The sequence below is a fragment of the Eubalaena glacialis genome, chromosome 10, assembly GCF_028564815.1.
Source record: "Eubalaena glacialis isolate mEubGla1 chromosome 10, mEubGla1.1.hap2.+ XY, whole genome shotgun sequence".
Classification (NCBI taxonomy): Eukaryota; Metazoa; Chordata; class Mammalia; order Artiodactyla; family Balaenidae; genus Eubalaena; species Eubalaena glacialis.
The window spans coordinates 25811291-25828742 of NC_083725.1; the positions used below are offsets into that span (position 1 = coordinate 25811291).

The window sequence follows — 17452 nt, forward strand, 5'->3', positions numbered from 1 at the left end:
AGAAAATATTTGCAAACAATGCGACCAACAAGGAATTAGTCTCCAAAATTTACAAACAGCTCATGAGGCTTAATATCATAAAAACAAACAACCCAATAAAAAATTGGGCAGAAGACCTAAATAGATATTTCTCCAAAGAAGACATACAGATGGCCAAGAGGCATATGAAAAGATGTTCAACAGCATTAATTATTAGAGAAATGCAAATAAAAACTACAATGACATATCACCTCACACCAGTCAGAATGGCTAGCATCAAAAAATCCACAAACAATAAATGTTGGAGAAGGTGTGGAGAGAAGGGAACCCTCTAACATTGTTGGTAAGAATATAAATTGGTACAGCCACTGTGGAGAGCAGTATGGAAGTTCCATAAAAAACTAAAAATAAAGCTACCATATGACCCTGCAATCCCACTCCTAGGCATATATCCAGAGAAAACCATGGTCCAAAAGGATACATGCACCCCAATGTTCATTGAAGCACTGTTTACAATAGCCAAGACATGAAAGCAACCTAAATGCCCATCAACAGATGAATGGATAAAGAAGAAGTGGTACATGTATACAATGGACTATTGCTCAACCATTAAAAAGAATGAAATGCCGTTTGCAGCAACATGGATGGACCTAGAGATTGTCATACTGAATGAAGTAAGTCAGACAGAGAAAGACAAATATTGTATGGTATCACTTATATGTGGAATCCAAAAAAAAGTGATACAAATGAACATATTTACAAAATAGAAACAGACTTACTGACTTAGAGAATGAATTTATGGTTACCAGAGAGGAAGGGTGTGGGGAGGGATAGTTACACAACATTGTTAATCAACTATACTCTAATATAAAATAAAATGTTTAAAAAAATAAGAGAAACAACAGACAATAAAGAAGACCCACAGAGAGTATAGCTAATGGAGTCATTAGACATGGACTTTAAAATAATTCTACTTAAAATGCTCAAGGAAAAATTATACATTGTTATGAAGTTGTCCCTTGTATTCTCTCATAGCTTTTAATATTCTTTGTATCTGCAATTTAGTTTTCTTTTAGAAGGATTGCCAACTTCTTGTTTCCATTAAATGGGTTGAGTGGAACTTGAGTTTTTTGTATTAGAATATGAAGAAATCACTTTAGGGCTTCCCTGGTGATGCAGTGGTTAAGAATCCACCTGCCACTGCAGGGAACATGGGTTTGATCCCTGGCCTGGGAGGATCCCACATGCCGGGGAGAAACTACTGAGACCATGCACCACAGCTACTGAGCCTGCACTCTAGAGCCCGTGAGCCACAACTACTGAGCCCGTGTACCGCAACTACTGAAGCCCAGGCGCCTAGAGCCCATGCTCTGCAACAAGAGAAGCCATGACAATGTGAGGCCCACGCACCACAACAAAGAGTAGCTCCCGCTTGCCTCAACTGGAGAAAGCTCATGTGCAGCAACAAAGACCCAACACAGCCAAAAATAAAAACAAACAAATTAATTAATTAATTAATTAAGAAAACAAAACAAAACAAAAAAAACCACAGGGCCTCTCAAAAACCAGTCTGAAAACAACCTAGTAGTTCTTAATTAAAAAAAAAAAAAAAGCTTTGCATTTGTGGAAAGTGCAATACCCCAATTGAATCATCTTGCAGTCAGATTTCAGTCCTATGGTCAGGAAGCATTAGTATAAGAACATAGGAACTAGGGCCCCTGCCGGCCGCTGGTGGGGGACTCTGACACCCAAGGAGATGGGAGGAATCCCAAAGTGAACTGGTAGGATGTAGGCAGACTAAGGGGGGAGGAGAAGTGGAGGCCAGACAGGATTGGCATTCCTGAAGCTGGGGAGATCAGGAGAGACAGGTGGGAGGGGCCCTCCCAGCCCAGAGGAACAGGAGAGGAGAGGAAGGTGTTTGCCCCATCCACTCGAGCCCAGGAAGCCTGCTGTGTTCCTAGATGAGGTCCCTGGCCATCTGAGACAAGGGGTGGAGTGCACACCTGTACCCCTTCTGTTCCTTGAGCCTAAGCCCCACCCCCCACAGCCCCCAGGGTTTTTCCAGCCCTGTGGTTCCTGAGCATTGGCCTCGCCCACCACCCAAACCTCACCTTGCTTAGGCCCCGCCCTCCACAGCCAAGGCCTATCCCCCCATTTTTTTTTTCCTTCCTCCACTTTATTGCTATTGTGGTACTGTTGTACCTTCTGGTTGTTGATTCATCTATATTTTTATTTTTATATTCTTCCTAACATGGCTGTTAGTTTCCTAGTCTAATTTTATTCTTTACTTTGTTATTGTTGGGTTTTTTTCTTTTTTTTTTTTTTGCCACCCCAGGTGGCTTGCAGGATCTTGGTTCACGAGCCTGGGAATGGGCCAAAGCTCCTGCAGTGGGAGCTCTGAGTCTGAACCACTGGATTAACAGAGAACCTCAGACCCCAGGGAATTTTCATCAGAGTGAGGTCTCACAGAGTTCCTCATCAAGTTCCTCATCAGCACCAAGACACAGCTCTACCCAATAGCATACAAACCCCAGAGTTGGAAACCTCAGGCCAAACAACCAGTAAGACAGGTATACAATCCCACTCATTAAAAAAAAAAAAAATGAGAGGGCAAAAAAATATGTCACAGATGAAGGAGCAAAGTAAAAACCCACAAGACGAAGTAAATAAAGGGGAAATAGGCAATCAACCCGAAAAAGAATTCAGAGTAATCATAGTAAAGATGATCCAGAATCTTGGAAGTAGAATGTAGACACGGATTGAGAAAATACAAGAAACGTTTAACAAAGATCTAGAAGAATTAAAGAACAAACAGAGATGAACAACATAAAAACTGAAATGAAAAATACACTAGAAGCAATCAATAACAGAACAACTGAGGCAGAAGAATGAATAAGTGAGCTGGAAGACAAAATGTGGAAATAACTGCCCAGGACCAGAATAAAGAAAAACGAATGAAAAGAATTGAAGACAATCTCAGAGACCTCTGGGACAACACTAAATGCATCAACCTTCAAATTATAGGGGTCCCAAAAGAAGAAGAGAAAAAGAAAGGGTCTGAGAAAATATTTGAAGAGATTATAGTTGAAAACTTCCCTAACATGGGAAAGGAAATAGTCACACAAGTCCAGCAAGCACAGAGAGCCCCATACAGGATAAATCCAAGGAAATACACAGCAAGACACATATTAATCAAACTAACAAAAATTAAATTAAAAAAAATATTAAAAGCAGCAAGGGAAAAACAAAAAATAACATTCAAAAGAATCCTATAAGGTTATCAGCTGAAACTCTTCAGGCCAGAAGGGAGTGGCAGGATATACTTAAAGTGATAAAACAGAAAAACCTACATCCAAGATTACTCTACCCAGCAAAGATCTCATTCAGATTCGATGGAGAAGTCAAAAGCTTTTCAGACTAGCAAAAGCTAAGAGAATTCAGCACCACCAAACCAGCTTTACAACAAATGCTAAAGAAGCTTCTCTAAATGGGAAACACAAGAGAAGAAAAAGACCCACAAAAACAAACCCAAAACAATTAAGAAAATGGTCATAGGAACATACACATTGATAATAACCTTGAGTGTAAATGGATTAAAAGCCCCAACCAAAAGACATAGACTGGCTGAATGGATACAAAAACAAGACCCATATATATGCTGTCTAAAAGAGACCCAATTCGGACCTAGGGACACATACAGACTGAAAGTGAAGGGATGGAAAAAGATATTCCATGCAAATGGAAATCAAAAGAAAGCTGGAGTAGCAATACTCATATCAGATAAAATAGACTTTAAAATAAAGACTGTTACAAGAGATAAGGAGGGACGCTACATAATGATCAAAGGATCAATCCAAGAAGAAGATATAACAATTATAAATGATTATACACCCAACATAAGAGCACCTCAATACATAAGGCAAATGCTAACAACAAGGAAAGGAGAAATCGACAGTTACACAATAATAGTTGGGGATTTTAATGCCCCACTTTCACCACTGGACAGATCATCCAAACAGAAAATAAATAAGGAAAAACAAGCTTTAAATGATACATTACACAAGATGGACTTAATTGATATTTATAGGACATTCCATCCAAAAACAACAGAATACACTTCTTCTCAAGTGCTCATGGAACATTCTCTAGGATAGATCATATCTTGGGTCACAAATCAAGCCTTGGAAAATTTAAGAATATTGACATCATATCAAGCATCTATTTTGACCACAATGCTATGAGATCAGAAATCAATTACAGGAAAAAACTGTAAAAAACACAAATACATGGAGGCTAAACAGTGCACTACTAAATAACCAAGAGATCACTGAAGAAATCAAAGAAGAAATTAAAAAATACATAGAAACCAATGACAATGAAAACACGACAATCCAAAACCTATGGGAAGCAGAAAAAGCAGATCTAAGAGGCAAGTTTGTAGCAACACAATCTCACCTCAAGAAACAAGAAAAATCTCAAATAAACTATCTAACCCTACACTTAAAACAACTAGAGAAAGAAGAACAAAGAAAACCCAAAGTCAGTAGAGGGAAAGAAATCATAAAGATCAGAGCAGAAATAAATGAAATAGAAATGAGGAAAACAATAGAAAAGATCAATAAAACTAAAAACTGGGTCTTTGAGAAGATAAACATAATTGATAAACCCTTCGCCAGACTTATCAGGAAAAAAAGGGAGAGGACACAAATCAATAAAATTAGAAATGAAAAAGGAGAAATCACAGCTGACACTGTAGAAATACAAAGGATTATAAGAGACAACTACAAACAACTATATGCCAATAAAATGGACAACCACGAAGAAATGGACAAATTCTTGGAAAGGTACAATTTTCCAAGACTGAACCAGGAAGAATTAGAAAATATAAACAGACCTATCACAAGTAATGAAATTGAAACTGTAATTAAAAATCTTCCAACAAACAAAAGTCCAGGACCAGATGGCTTCACAGGCGAATTCTAACAAACATTTAGAGAAGAGCTAACACCAATCCTTCTCAAACTCTTCCAAATTATTACAGAGGGAGAAACACTCCCAAATTCATTCTACGAAGCCACCATCACCCTGATACCAAAACCAGAAAAAGATATCACACACAAAAAATAAAATTATAGACCAATATTACTGATGAACATAGATGCAAAAATCCTGAACAAAATACTAGCAAACAGAATCCAACAGCACATTAAAAGTATTATACCCCATGATCAAGTGGGATTTATCCCAGGGATGCAAGGATTCTTCAATATACTTAAATCAATCAATGTGATACACCACATTAAAAAATTAAGGAATAAAAACCATATGATCATCTCAATAGATGCAGAAAAATCTTTTGACAAAATTCAACACCAATTATGATAAAAACTCTCCAGAAAATGGGCACAGGGTTTTCCTGGTGGCGCAGTGGTTAAGAATCCGCCTGCCAGTGCAGGGGACACTGGTTCAATCCCTGGTCCAGGAAGATCCCACATGCCGTGGAGCAACTAAGCCCATGTGCCACAACTACTGAGCCTGTGCTCTAGAGCCTGCGAGCCACAACTACTGAAACCCACATGCTTAAAGCCCGTGCTCTGCAAAAAGAGAAGTCACCACAGTGAGAAACCTGCGCACCACAATGAAGAGTAGCCCTTGTTCACCACAACTAGAGAAAGCCCATGCACAGCATCTAAGACCCAATGCAGCCAAAAATAAATAAAATAAAATAAATACATTTATAAAAGAAAAAGCTTAAAGAAAATAAAAATGGGCATAGAGAAAATAAAAATGGGCATACCTCAACACAATAAAGGCCATATATGACAAACCCACAGCAAGCATCATACTCAATGGTGTAAAACTGAAAGCATTTCCACTAAGATCAGGAACAAGACAAGGATGTCCACCCTCGCCACTCTTATTCAACATAGTTTTGGAAGTCCTAGCCACAGCAATCAGAGAAGCAAATGAAATAAAAAGAATACAAATTGGAAAAGAAGAAGTAAAACTGTTGCTGTTTGCTGATGTCATGATAATATACATAGAAAATCTGAAAGATGCCACCAGAAAACTACTAGAATTAATCAACGAATTTGGTAAGGTTGCAGGAAACAAAATTAATGCACAGAAATCTCTGGCATTCCTATACACCAACAATGAAAAATCAGAAAGAGAAATTAAGGAAACACTCCCATTTACGATTGCAACAAAGAGAATAAAATACCTAGGAATAAACCTCCCTAAGGAGGTGAAAGACTTGTACTCAGAAAACTATAAAACACTGATGAAAGAAATCAAAGGTGACATGACATAAACAGATGGAGATAAATACCATGTTCTTGGATTGGAAGAATCAGTATTGTGGAAATGACTATACTACCCAAAACAATCTACAGATTCAATGCAATCCCTATCAAACTACCAATGGCATTCTTCACAGAATTAGAACAAAAAATTTTACAGTTAGTATGGAAACACAAAAGACCTCGAATAGCCAAAGCAATCTTGACAAAGAAAAACAGAGTTGGAGGAATCAGGCTCCCTGACTTCAAACTATACCACAAAGCTATAGTAATCAAGACAGTGTGGTAATGGCACAAAAACAGAAATATAGATCAATGGTACAAGATAGAATGCCCAGAGATAAACCCATGCACATATAGTCAACTGATTTATGACAAAGGAGGCAAGAGCATACAATGGAGAAAAGACAGTCTCTTTAATAAGTGGTGCTGGGAAAACTGGACAGCTACATGTAAAGGAATGAAATTAGAACAATCCCTAACACCATACACAAAAATAAACTCCAAATGGATTAAAGACCTAATTGTAAGACCAGACACTATAAAACTCTTAGAGGAAAACATAGGCAAAACAGTCTTTGACATAAGCCACAGCAAGATCTTTTTTGACCCACCTCTTAGAGTAATGAAAATAAAAACAAAAATAAACAAATGGGACCTAATAAACTTAAAAGCTTTTGCACAACAAAGGAAACTGTAAACAAGATGAAAAGACAACCCTCAGAATGGGAGAAAATATTTGCAAATGAAACAACAGACAAAGGATTAATCTCCAAAATATACAAACAGCTCATGGAGCTCAATATCAAAAAAACAAACAGCCAAATCAAAAATGGGCAGAAGATCTAAATAGACATTTCACCAAAGAAGACATACAGATGGCCAAGAGGCACATGAAAAAATACTCAACATCACTAATTATTATAGAAATGCAAATCAAAACTACAATGAGGTATCACCTTCCACCAGTCAGAATGGCCATTATCAAAAAATCTAGAAACAATAAATGCTAGAAAGTGTGTGGTGAAAAGGGAACCCTCCTGCACTGTTGGTGGGAATGTAAATTGATACAACCACTGTGGACAACAGTATGGAGGTTCCTTAAAAAACTAAAAATAGAACTACCATATGACCCAGCAATCCCACTACTGGGCATATACCCTGAGAAAACCATAATTCAAAAAGAGACATGTACCACAATATTCATTGTGGCACTATTTAGAATAGCCAGGACATGGAACCAACCTATATGTCCATCGACAGATGAACAGATAAAGAAGATGTGGCACATATATACAATGGAATATTACTCAGCCATAAAAAGAAACAAAATTGGGTTATTTGTAGTGAGGTGGGTGGACCTAGAGTCTGTCACACAGAGTGAAGCAAGTCAGAAAGAGAAAAACAAATACCATGTGCTAACGTATATATGTGGAATCTAACAACAACAACAAAAGGATACTGATGAACCTAGTGGCAGGGCAGGAATAAAGAGATAGACATAGAAAATGAACTTGAAGACATGGGGTGGGAGGGCGAAGCTGGGGTGAAGGGAGAGTAGCATCAACATACATACACCTCTGAATGTAAAATAGCTGGCTGATGAGAAGCAGCAATATAGCACAGGGAGATTGGCTCCGTGCTTTGCGATGACCTAGAGGGGTGGAATAGGGAGGATGGGAAGGAGGGTATATGGGGACATGTGTATGCATATGGCTGATTTGCTTTCTTGTGCAACAGAAACTAACACAGTATTGTGAAGTAATTATACTCCAATAAATGTCTATTTAAAAAAAAAAGAACATAGCATTGCCATTTCACTGAAGTTTGCTTATAATAGCAATAACTAAAAAAAGCACTTTACATTAAGTTATTCAGCGCAACTCTCTTAAAATACATTCTTTTATGTAAAAAAATTCAGTACAAAAATGAAAATGTATTTCCGCTCTCACGTCTCCTTTCTCTCTCAATGTCCAGTAATAATTGTCCTTTGCTATTCACGGGGGATTAGTTCCAGGACCCCTGTGGATAGTAAAATCCAAGGATGCTCAAGTTCTTTATATAATGTGGCACCTCTGTATCTGCAGGATCCACATCTGTGGAGTCAACCAACAGCAGATCGAGTGCATTTTTATCCCTTCTGTTTAAACATTTTATTTACAGTTATGTGATTAAATAATCACAATAACACATACTCTGATTTTTAAAAAATGTGATTTGGAATCCCCATAAGACTATGAACAGATTTTGCAACAGGAATTTTGTAGGCCAGTTGTGAGTGGCACCATATATTCAAAATGCTTAAAGAAAAACTTCCAACCAAGAATACTCTACCCAACAAATTATGAAGGAAATAAAGAGTTTTCCAGACAAGCAACAGCTTACGGAGTTCATCACCTCTAAATCAGCATTACAAGAAATGTTAAAGGGACTTCTTTAAGCTGAAAAGAAAGGCCGCTAATTAGTAACAAGAAAACATACGAAAGTATAAATCTCACTGGTAAAGGTAAATATATAGTGAAAGCAATAGATTAATCACTTATATAGCTAGTGTGAAGGTTAAAAGGCAAAAGTAGTAAAAATAACTATAACTACAACAATTAGCTAAGGGATACACAAGGGAAAAAGATGTAAAATGTGACATAAAAAATATAAAACATGAAGGGGGAGAGTAAAAAATGTGATTACATGGGTATGAGGTACATCTACACTCAGGTGTCTTTAGCTAAAATCTCAAGAGATAAGTATGTTCCATGCACATAGTTGCTTTTTCTCTTTCTTCTCAAAGGGATTTCAAATCTGGTAGGGCATGAAGTCCTATGATATATCCTTTCATCAATCCCACCATCTCTCTTTATTTTACATTCTATCATTACTTCTGAAGGACTTAATTGTGATCTAAACAAGATATAAAATCTGAACCAAAACATTTTGTTTCTCAAAAAACAAATAATATAATTGGTTGCAGCTATAAAATGAATGACCCCATGTACAGCACTGTGGGGGAGTGGTGGGGAGAGCAGTATCCTGCAGTTAAGGAGATGGACTCTTTAATTGGCATGAGCCTTTCTGGAAATTTTCTAGCTTTATTTGGGCTCCCTCAGGAGATTCACTTCATACCTGAATGTGTGAACAGACCCATGCATGGCAGAGGGCACCCCAGTATAACACAAGAGCCCCAAGGCCGCTGATTCTTGGTTGCCCTGGGGATATCTGTTCAGTGGACATCTGGTGAGTGCCAGGTACCTATACACTTTACGCACTTTGGACACAAAGATGAATTTGGCTAACTTCCTGATCTCAAACTTATATTCAGTCAAGTAGGGGAGATGAGAGTATGTGTCAACTAAAAATAACAAAAGCTAACATTTATTTTCTACTTGCTATGTTTCACACACTATGCTAAGGGTTTTGCCTTCAATCTCATCTATTCTTTGTAAGATTTCTTCAGGCTAGGTACAGTTATTATAGCTGGCATCACACTGTGAGAAGTGCTATAATTGAGGAATGAGAGTGATTGGGAAGAAATAAGAAAGATTTAAGTCTACCTGAGGGAGTTAGAGAAAGAAGAAAGTGACATTAGCTATTTACTTCTTTGCTTTTTCCTCAACTCTGAGCTGGCTGAGTGCACAGACTGCATCTTGTTCAGTTTCAAAACCTCAAAACCTACCCTCAATAAATATCTCAGGAACAAATGAATGATGTTTGAGCTGGATCTTGAATGTTGAGTAGATTTTCACAAAATAGGAAAGAAAAAGGGGCCTTTTAGTTAGAAGGTGAAGCATAAAAAAGGCAGTGAGACATGACTGTGAGATACTTAGGGAATGTCAAGTAATTTGGGGTGAGGGAATATCAGGATACAAGGTAGAGAGTGGGAGAAGCTGGAAAGTAGATTGGTGTCTCAGTTAGCTATTGCTGTGTAACAAACCACCAAAAATGGAGTGGTTTAAACAATCAGTATTCATTATTGCTTATGAGTATACAGGCCAGTTTGGGGGTTCTGCTGATCTGGACCAGATTTGGCTGATTTCAGCTGAGCTTGGTCATAAATCTATGGTGTTCTGATGGGTAGGCTGGAGGCTGGCTTGCCTAGACGGGCCTCATCCACACGTGTGGTTGCCTGGATGTTGGATGGGTGGTAGAAGTGATTGGGCCACGTGTCTCTCATCATTTGGTAGCCTAGCCTAGGTTTGTTCTCATGGCAGTGGCAGAGCTCCAGAAAATGAGTGGAAGTAGATACGGTCTCTTGAGACCTGAGCTTGGTATTGGTACTCTGTCATTTCTGCCACAATCTATTGGCCAAAGAAAGTCACAAGGCTAACTTAAATTCTAAGAGTGGGGAAATTGACTCCACCTGTTGATTGGACGAGCTGCAAAGTCAAATTGCAAAAAGGATAGTGATAAAAGGGGTGAAGAATTGGAGATATGTTTGCTCTCAATCTCTTACAGCTGAGGTTAGATACCATCTGAATACCAAGTATGAACTTTATTTTGTAAAAACAGGAAGCTCTCAAAGTCATGACATAGATTTGGGTTTTAAAAAGATATCTCTGGTAGTAGTATGATACAAAGTTTGAAGGGAGGAGCGATTAAAGGCAAGGTGCCTATGTGGTGCATAATGCAATCGTCCAAGATATTATTACGGGTTTAAACAGAACCCTATGACTTTAGTTCATTCCAACTAATCTGACAAGTTAGATCAAGACCACCTCTTCTATTCACTGTCCCACCAATTAATTTTGTGTAATTAATCCTTAATTAATTAAAGATTTAGTTTAAATATGTGAGCATATAAATTAACTTAGATGGCCTCTAAGTTTCTTCCCTATATTGTTTCTATTATTCTAAAATAAGAGCCTTGTCTATGGATATTCCAAATGACTTGCAGACAAAATACTGTCTGAAAGTTTTTTTCTTATGAAAAGAAATATGGGTTGTGGGAATCGAGGAAGATTTTTGAGCAAGAGAAAAATGTGATCATAGATTCCACTGGGAAGTTAAATTTCACAATGAAGAGTAGGATAGATTGATGGGTGAAGGTTATGTTGAGGGAACCATTTGGAGCCCATAGAAATAGTTCATATGTGAATCATAAGGCCTGAATTAGACAGTGGGTGGGCCCTGGGAATGGATAGGGAGGAATGTATCTACAGAGTAATTCTAAGATTAGAGAGAACTTGGAGCCTGACTGGATGTGGGGATGGGACAAGGGAGAGGAAGAATTGAAGGTAATTTCATTGATTCATGTCCACCTTAAATCTGATTCATTATATCACCAAGATCATATTTTATAAAAATTAAACTTTATTGCTTATAAAAGTAATACCTAGTCATCATGGAAAATATATTTGCTCTTTAATTTATTTATTGAACAAATATTTAAGTGCCTACTATGTGCCAGTCACTGTTCTAGGCACTAGGGATAGAGTAGAAAACAAAATGAAAGAGAAATCCCTGACCTCATGGATATTACATAGAGAAAAGGAAGGGGGGAAAAGTGAGGAAAATTGCCCAGATCCTTTCTTCTGCCCTAACTTAACATTTTGGAATATCTCCTCTATGTCTCTCTGTCTCGTTCTCTCCTGAGCTTCCCTTCTATCTCTCCCTCTCTCTCTTTTTCTCTCTTTCTGTGTATATGTGTCTGTATATCTGTTGTTTGTTTAGCAGCATTTTGGTCTCTTAAATATATGACTTTTCTACCTTAAATTATAGTATAAGATTTCTCCTCCCCATGTTAGTATCTATTCTTCATTACTGTCTCTTAGTAGCTGTGTGAACCTAGGCAATCTCTGTGCCTCAGTTTCCTTATTGGTTAAAATGGTAGTACTTCCCTTTAAACACTGTTGTGAGGGCTGACTTGATACATTTAAAGTGCCTAGAATAGTGTATTATGGTGTTACGGTGTAAGCACTCAATAAATTTAGCTGTAAGTATTGTTATTTTTATTATTAATATTTTAAAGCATCATTAGTTACCACTATATTACTTCTTTTTTTAAAATGTGGCCCTCTCTTTTTAATAGCCTTTTTAAAAAATTTATGTATTTTATTTTTTTATTTTTGGCTGTGTTGCGTCTTCCTTTCTGTGCGACGGCTTTCTCTAGTTGTGGCAAGCGGGGGCCACTCTTCCTCGCGGTGCACGGGCCTTTCACTGTTGCAGCCTCTCTTATTGTGGAGCATAGGCTCCAGACGCGCAGGCTCAGTAGTTGTGGCGCATGGGCCTAGTTGTTCTGCGGCATGTGAGATCTTCCAAGACCAGGGTTCGAACCCGTGTCCCCTGCATTGGCAGGCAGATTCTCAACCACTGCACCACCAGGGAAGCCCTATATTACTGTTTTTAATTATTTAGATTGCTTTCATTTTAATAACACTAAATGGGTATTTTCTTTTATACATCTTTATTGGAGTATAATTACTTCGCAATGTGGTGTTAGTTTCTGTTGTACAACAAAGTGAGTCAGCCATATGCATACATATATCCCCATATCCCCTCTCTCTTGAGCCTCCCTCCCACCCTCCTGATCCCACCCCTCTATGTTGTCGCAAAACACTGAGCTTATATCCCTGTGCTATGCTGCTGCTTCCCACTAGTTATCTATTTTACATTTGGTAGTGTATATATGTCGATGCTACTCTCACTTCACCCCAGCTTCCCCTTCCCACACCCTGTGTCCTCAAGTCCATTCTCTATGTCTACGTCTTTATTCCTGCCCTGCCACTAGGTTCATCAGTACCCTTTTTTTTGTTGTTAGATTCCATGTATATGCGTTAGCATATGGTATTTGTTTTTCTCTTTCTGACTTACTTCACTCTGTATGACAGACTCTAGGTCCATCCACCTCACTACAAATAACTCAATTTCGTTTCTTTTTATGGCTGAGTAATATTCCATTGTATATATGTGCCATAAAAGAATGTATTTTAAGAGAGTTGCGCTGAATAACTTAATGTAAAGTGCTTTTTTTAGTTATTGCTATTATAAGCAAACTTCAGTGAAATGGCAATGCTATGTTCTTTTTTTTTTAAATAGACATTTATTGGAGTATAATTACTTCACAATACTGTGTTAGTTTCTGTTGCACAAGAAAGCAAATCAGCCATATGCATACACATGTCCCCATATACCCTCCTTCCCATCCTCCCTATTCCACCCCTCTAGGTCATCGCAAAGCACGGAGCCAATCTCCCTGTGCTATATTGCTGCTTCCCATCAGCCAGCTATTTTACATTCAGAGGTGTATGTATGTTGATGCTACTCTCCCTTCACCCCAGCTTCGCCCTCCCACCCCATGTCTTCAAGTTCATTTTCTATGTCTATCTCTTTATTCCTGCCCTGCCACTAGGTTCATCAGTATCCTTTTGTTGTTGTTGTTAGATTCCACATATATACGTTAGCACATGGTATTTGTTTTTCTCTTTCTGACTTGCTTCACTCTGTGTGACAGACTCTAGGTCCACCCACCTCACTACAAATAACCCAATTTTGTTTCTTTTTATGGCTGAGTAATATTCCATTGTATATATGTGCCACATCTTCTTTATCTATTCATCTGTCGATGGACATATAGGTTGGTTCCATGTCCTGGCTATTCTAAATAGTGCCACAATGAATATTGTGGTACATGTCTCTTTTTGAATTATGGTTTTCTCAGGGTATATGCCCAGTAGTGGGATTGCTGGGTCATATGGTAGTTCTATTTTTAGTTTTTTAAGGAACCTCCATACTGTTGTCCACAGTGGTTGTATCAATTTACATTCCCACCAACTGAATGAGATCTTTGCTGGGTAGAGTAATCTTGGTTGTAGGTTTTTCTCTTTCATCATTTTAAGTATATCCTGCCACTCGCTTATGGCCTGTAGAGTTCCTGCTGAAACACCAGCTGATAACCTTATTGCGATTCCTTTGTATTTTATTTTTTGTTTTTCCCTTGTTGCTTTTAATATTTTTTCTTTGAATTTAATTTTTTTAGTTTGATTAATATATGTCTTGTTGTGTATCTCCTAGGGTTTATCCTGTATGGGACTCTGTGCTTCCTGGACTTGGGTGACTATTTCCTTTCCCATATTAGGGAAGTTTTCAACTATAATTCTCTTCAAATATTTTCTCAGACTCTTTTTCTCTTCTCTTTCTGGGACCCTATAATTCAAATGTTGGTGTGTGTAGTGTTGTCCCAGAGGTCTCTGAGATTGTCTTCAATTCTTTTCATTCTTTTTCTTTATTCTGCTCCTCGGCAGTTATTTCCACCATTTTGTCTTCCACCTCACTTATTCATTCTTCTGCCTCAATTATTCTGTTATTGATTGCTTCTAGTGTATTTTTCATTTCATTTATTGTGTTGTTCATCTTTCTGTTTGTTTTTTAGTTCTTCTAGATCTTTGTTAAACATTTCTTATATTTTCTCAGTCCATGCCTCCATTCTGTTCCCGAGATTCTAGATCATGTTTACTATCATTACTCTGAATTCTGTTTCATGTAGATTGCCTATTTCCTCTTCGTTTATTTGGTCTTGTAGGTTTTTACCTTTTTCCTTCATCTGTGACATATTTTTTTGCCGTGTCCTATTTTTTTTTTTTTAATGAGTGGGATTGTATTCCTGTCTTACTGGTTGTTTGGTCTGAGGCTTCCAACACTGGAGTTTGTAGGCTATTGGGTAGAGTTGGGTGTTGTTGGTGCTGAGATGATGAACTCCGTGAGACCTCACTCTGATGAATATTCCCTGGGGTCTGAGGTTCTCTGCTAGTCCAGTGGTTCGGATTCAGAGCTCCCACTGCAGGAGCTTCTGCCTGACCCTGGGCTCATGAACCAAGATCCCACAAGCCACCTGAAGTGGCAAAAAAAAAGAAAAGAAAAGAAAAGAAAAATAACAAAGTAAAAAATAAAATTAGAGTAGGAAACTAACAGACATGTTAGAAAGAATAGACCCCATGCCCATAGGTGGGGAGGGCCTATGCTTAGGACCCACAGGGCTAGAAAAGGCCCTGGGGACTGTGTGGGTGGGGGTGGGGCTTAGGCTCAAGGAACAGAAGGGACCCAGGCATCCCCCCACCTCTGGTCTCATAGGGCAGGGGACCTCACCTGGGAGCCCAGCAGGCTTCCTGGGCTTGAGTGGGCAGGGCAATCGCACTCCTCTCCTCTCCTGCTCCTCCCAGATGACTCGTCCTGCCTGCCTCTCCTGATCTCCCCAGCCTCCCTCCTATGACCCCAGCACCCACGCGGCCTGGATGGGGCTTTGGAGGGGGGGTACTGGCTTGGGAGCTCAGCGGGCTCCTTGGCTCAAGTGGGCCATGCAATCGCCCTCTGCTCCTCTCCTGCTCTTCCCAGAGAGTCCCTCCCACCTGCCTCTCCTGATCTCCCTGGCCTCAGGGGCGCCGATCTTGTCTGGCCTCCAATTCTCTTCCCCCCTCAGTCCCCCTACGTTCTACCGGTTCACTTTGGGGTTCCTCCCATCTCCTTGGGCATCAGAGTCTCCCACCAGTGGCGACAAGTGCCCTAGTTGTGGGGAGACACTGACTCCACATCTTCCCACACTGCCATCTTGACTCCATTTCCCCTGCATTATTTTGATTGTCATCCTCTTGGTGCTTTCAAGCTCCTGGGTTCGTTCTAGGCTCAGACTTCAAATAACTTCTCTGATAGTTGCCAAGTTGCAACTAGGTGGTTTCTATTCAGGTAAGAAGTTTGGTTAGTAAGTGAAGACTTTATTTGTTTTCTCCATCATGTAGGAGGTTGGCCACCCTGACTGACACCTTGAGAGAAGGAAACTCTTTGAGAGTGGCCATCAGTGGGAGTGTGCTTCTGGGGCAGCACCAGCTTTGGCTACTGTAGGAAGCTTCTCAAGAAGCATTTGGGGTGGGAGGGCAGGCCATCCACCTGGGACCTGTGTTCATATTGATGTCAATTTTGGGGGGCTGCTATAACAAAAATACTATGGAATGAGTGGCTTAAACAACAAACATTTGTTTTTCACATCGCTGGAGGTTGAAAAGTCCAAGATCAAGGTGCATCTTTGGTGTCTGGAGAAGACACTCTTCTAGGTTTGTAGATGGCCATCTTCTCACTGTATCCTCACAGGGCAGAGAATGAGAGAGAAAGGGAGAGGGTATGGAGAGAGAGAGAGAGAGAGATAGAGAAAGCTCTATCCTGTCTTTTCTTATAAGGATAAGAATGGGCTCTAAGGGCTTCCCTGGTGGCGCAGTGGTTGAGAATCTGCCTGCCAATGCAGGGGACATGGGTTCGAGCCCTGGTCTGGGAAGATCCCACATGCCGCTGAGCAACTGGGCCCGTGAGCCACAGTTACTGAGCCTGCGCGTCTGGAACCTGTGCTCCGCAACAAGAGAGGCCGCGATAGTGAGAGGCCCGTGCACCGCGATGAAGAGTGGCCCCCGCTTGCCGCAACTAGAGAAAGCCCTCGCACAGAAACGAAGACCCAACACAGCCATAAATAAATAAAAAATAAATAAACTTAAATTACTTAAAAAAAAAAAAAAGAATGGGCTCTAATAAGGGCTTTCTTATAAGGGCTCTAATCCCATTCATGAGGGTTTTACCCCCAAAGGCCCCACCTCCTAATTCCATCACATTGGGGGTTAGGATTTCAACACATGAATTTGGGGGGACACAAACATCCAGCCCATAACAGCCCTCCACTTTCTCCATACTAACTCCTGTTTGTTCCTCTTGGGTGGATGACAACAAAACATGTAGTCCTTTGTTAGAGGTGGGCACAGGGTCAAGTTACATTGACAAAGTAAGTTGAGGGAAAACAAAGGAAGTGTTTGATTTACTTCTAAACTATTAAAAATTGAGACTAAACCTCAATATCCTCTAGAGCAGTGCTTCTCATTCAGTAGGTCTGGGAGGGGGCTTCAATGATTCATTTCTAACAGTGCTCATGCTGGTGGTCTAAAGACCAGGCTTCAAGAAGCAAGGCAGTAGATTTTGACTATGAGGTCCATGAGACCAAGGGCACCATATTCTCTTCCATTTTTCCCCCAGACTTGCCATGGTGCCTGGCACAAAAGTAAGTTCTCAATAAATGCTTGCTGAATCAAATTAATGTGGGACACAAGCTACAGGGACAAATTTTATAGCTTAATTTTCTGTTAGAATAAGCTCACAGCCAAAAACCAAATAGATAAAAGCCAACCATAATTAGACATGTGTTTAACTAG

At 39.5% G+C, this 17452-nt stretch overlaps 1 protein-coding gene across 1 annotated transcript in view; it reads left to right on the forward strand.

Moving 5' to 3' along the window:
- The window catches only part of ALKBH8 (alkB homolog 8, tRNA methyltransferase), a 253312-nt gene that overhangs the window by 26849 nt on the left and 209011 nt on the right, over window positions 1-17452 (forward strand). The gene's annotated exons all lie outside the window — the stretch shown is intronic.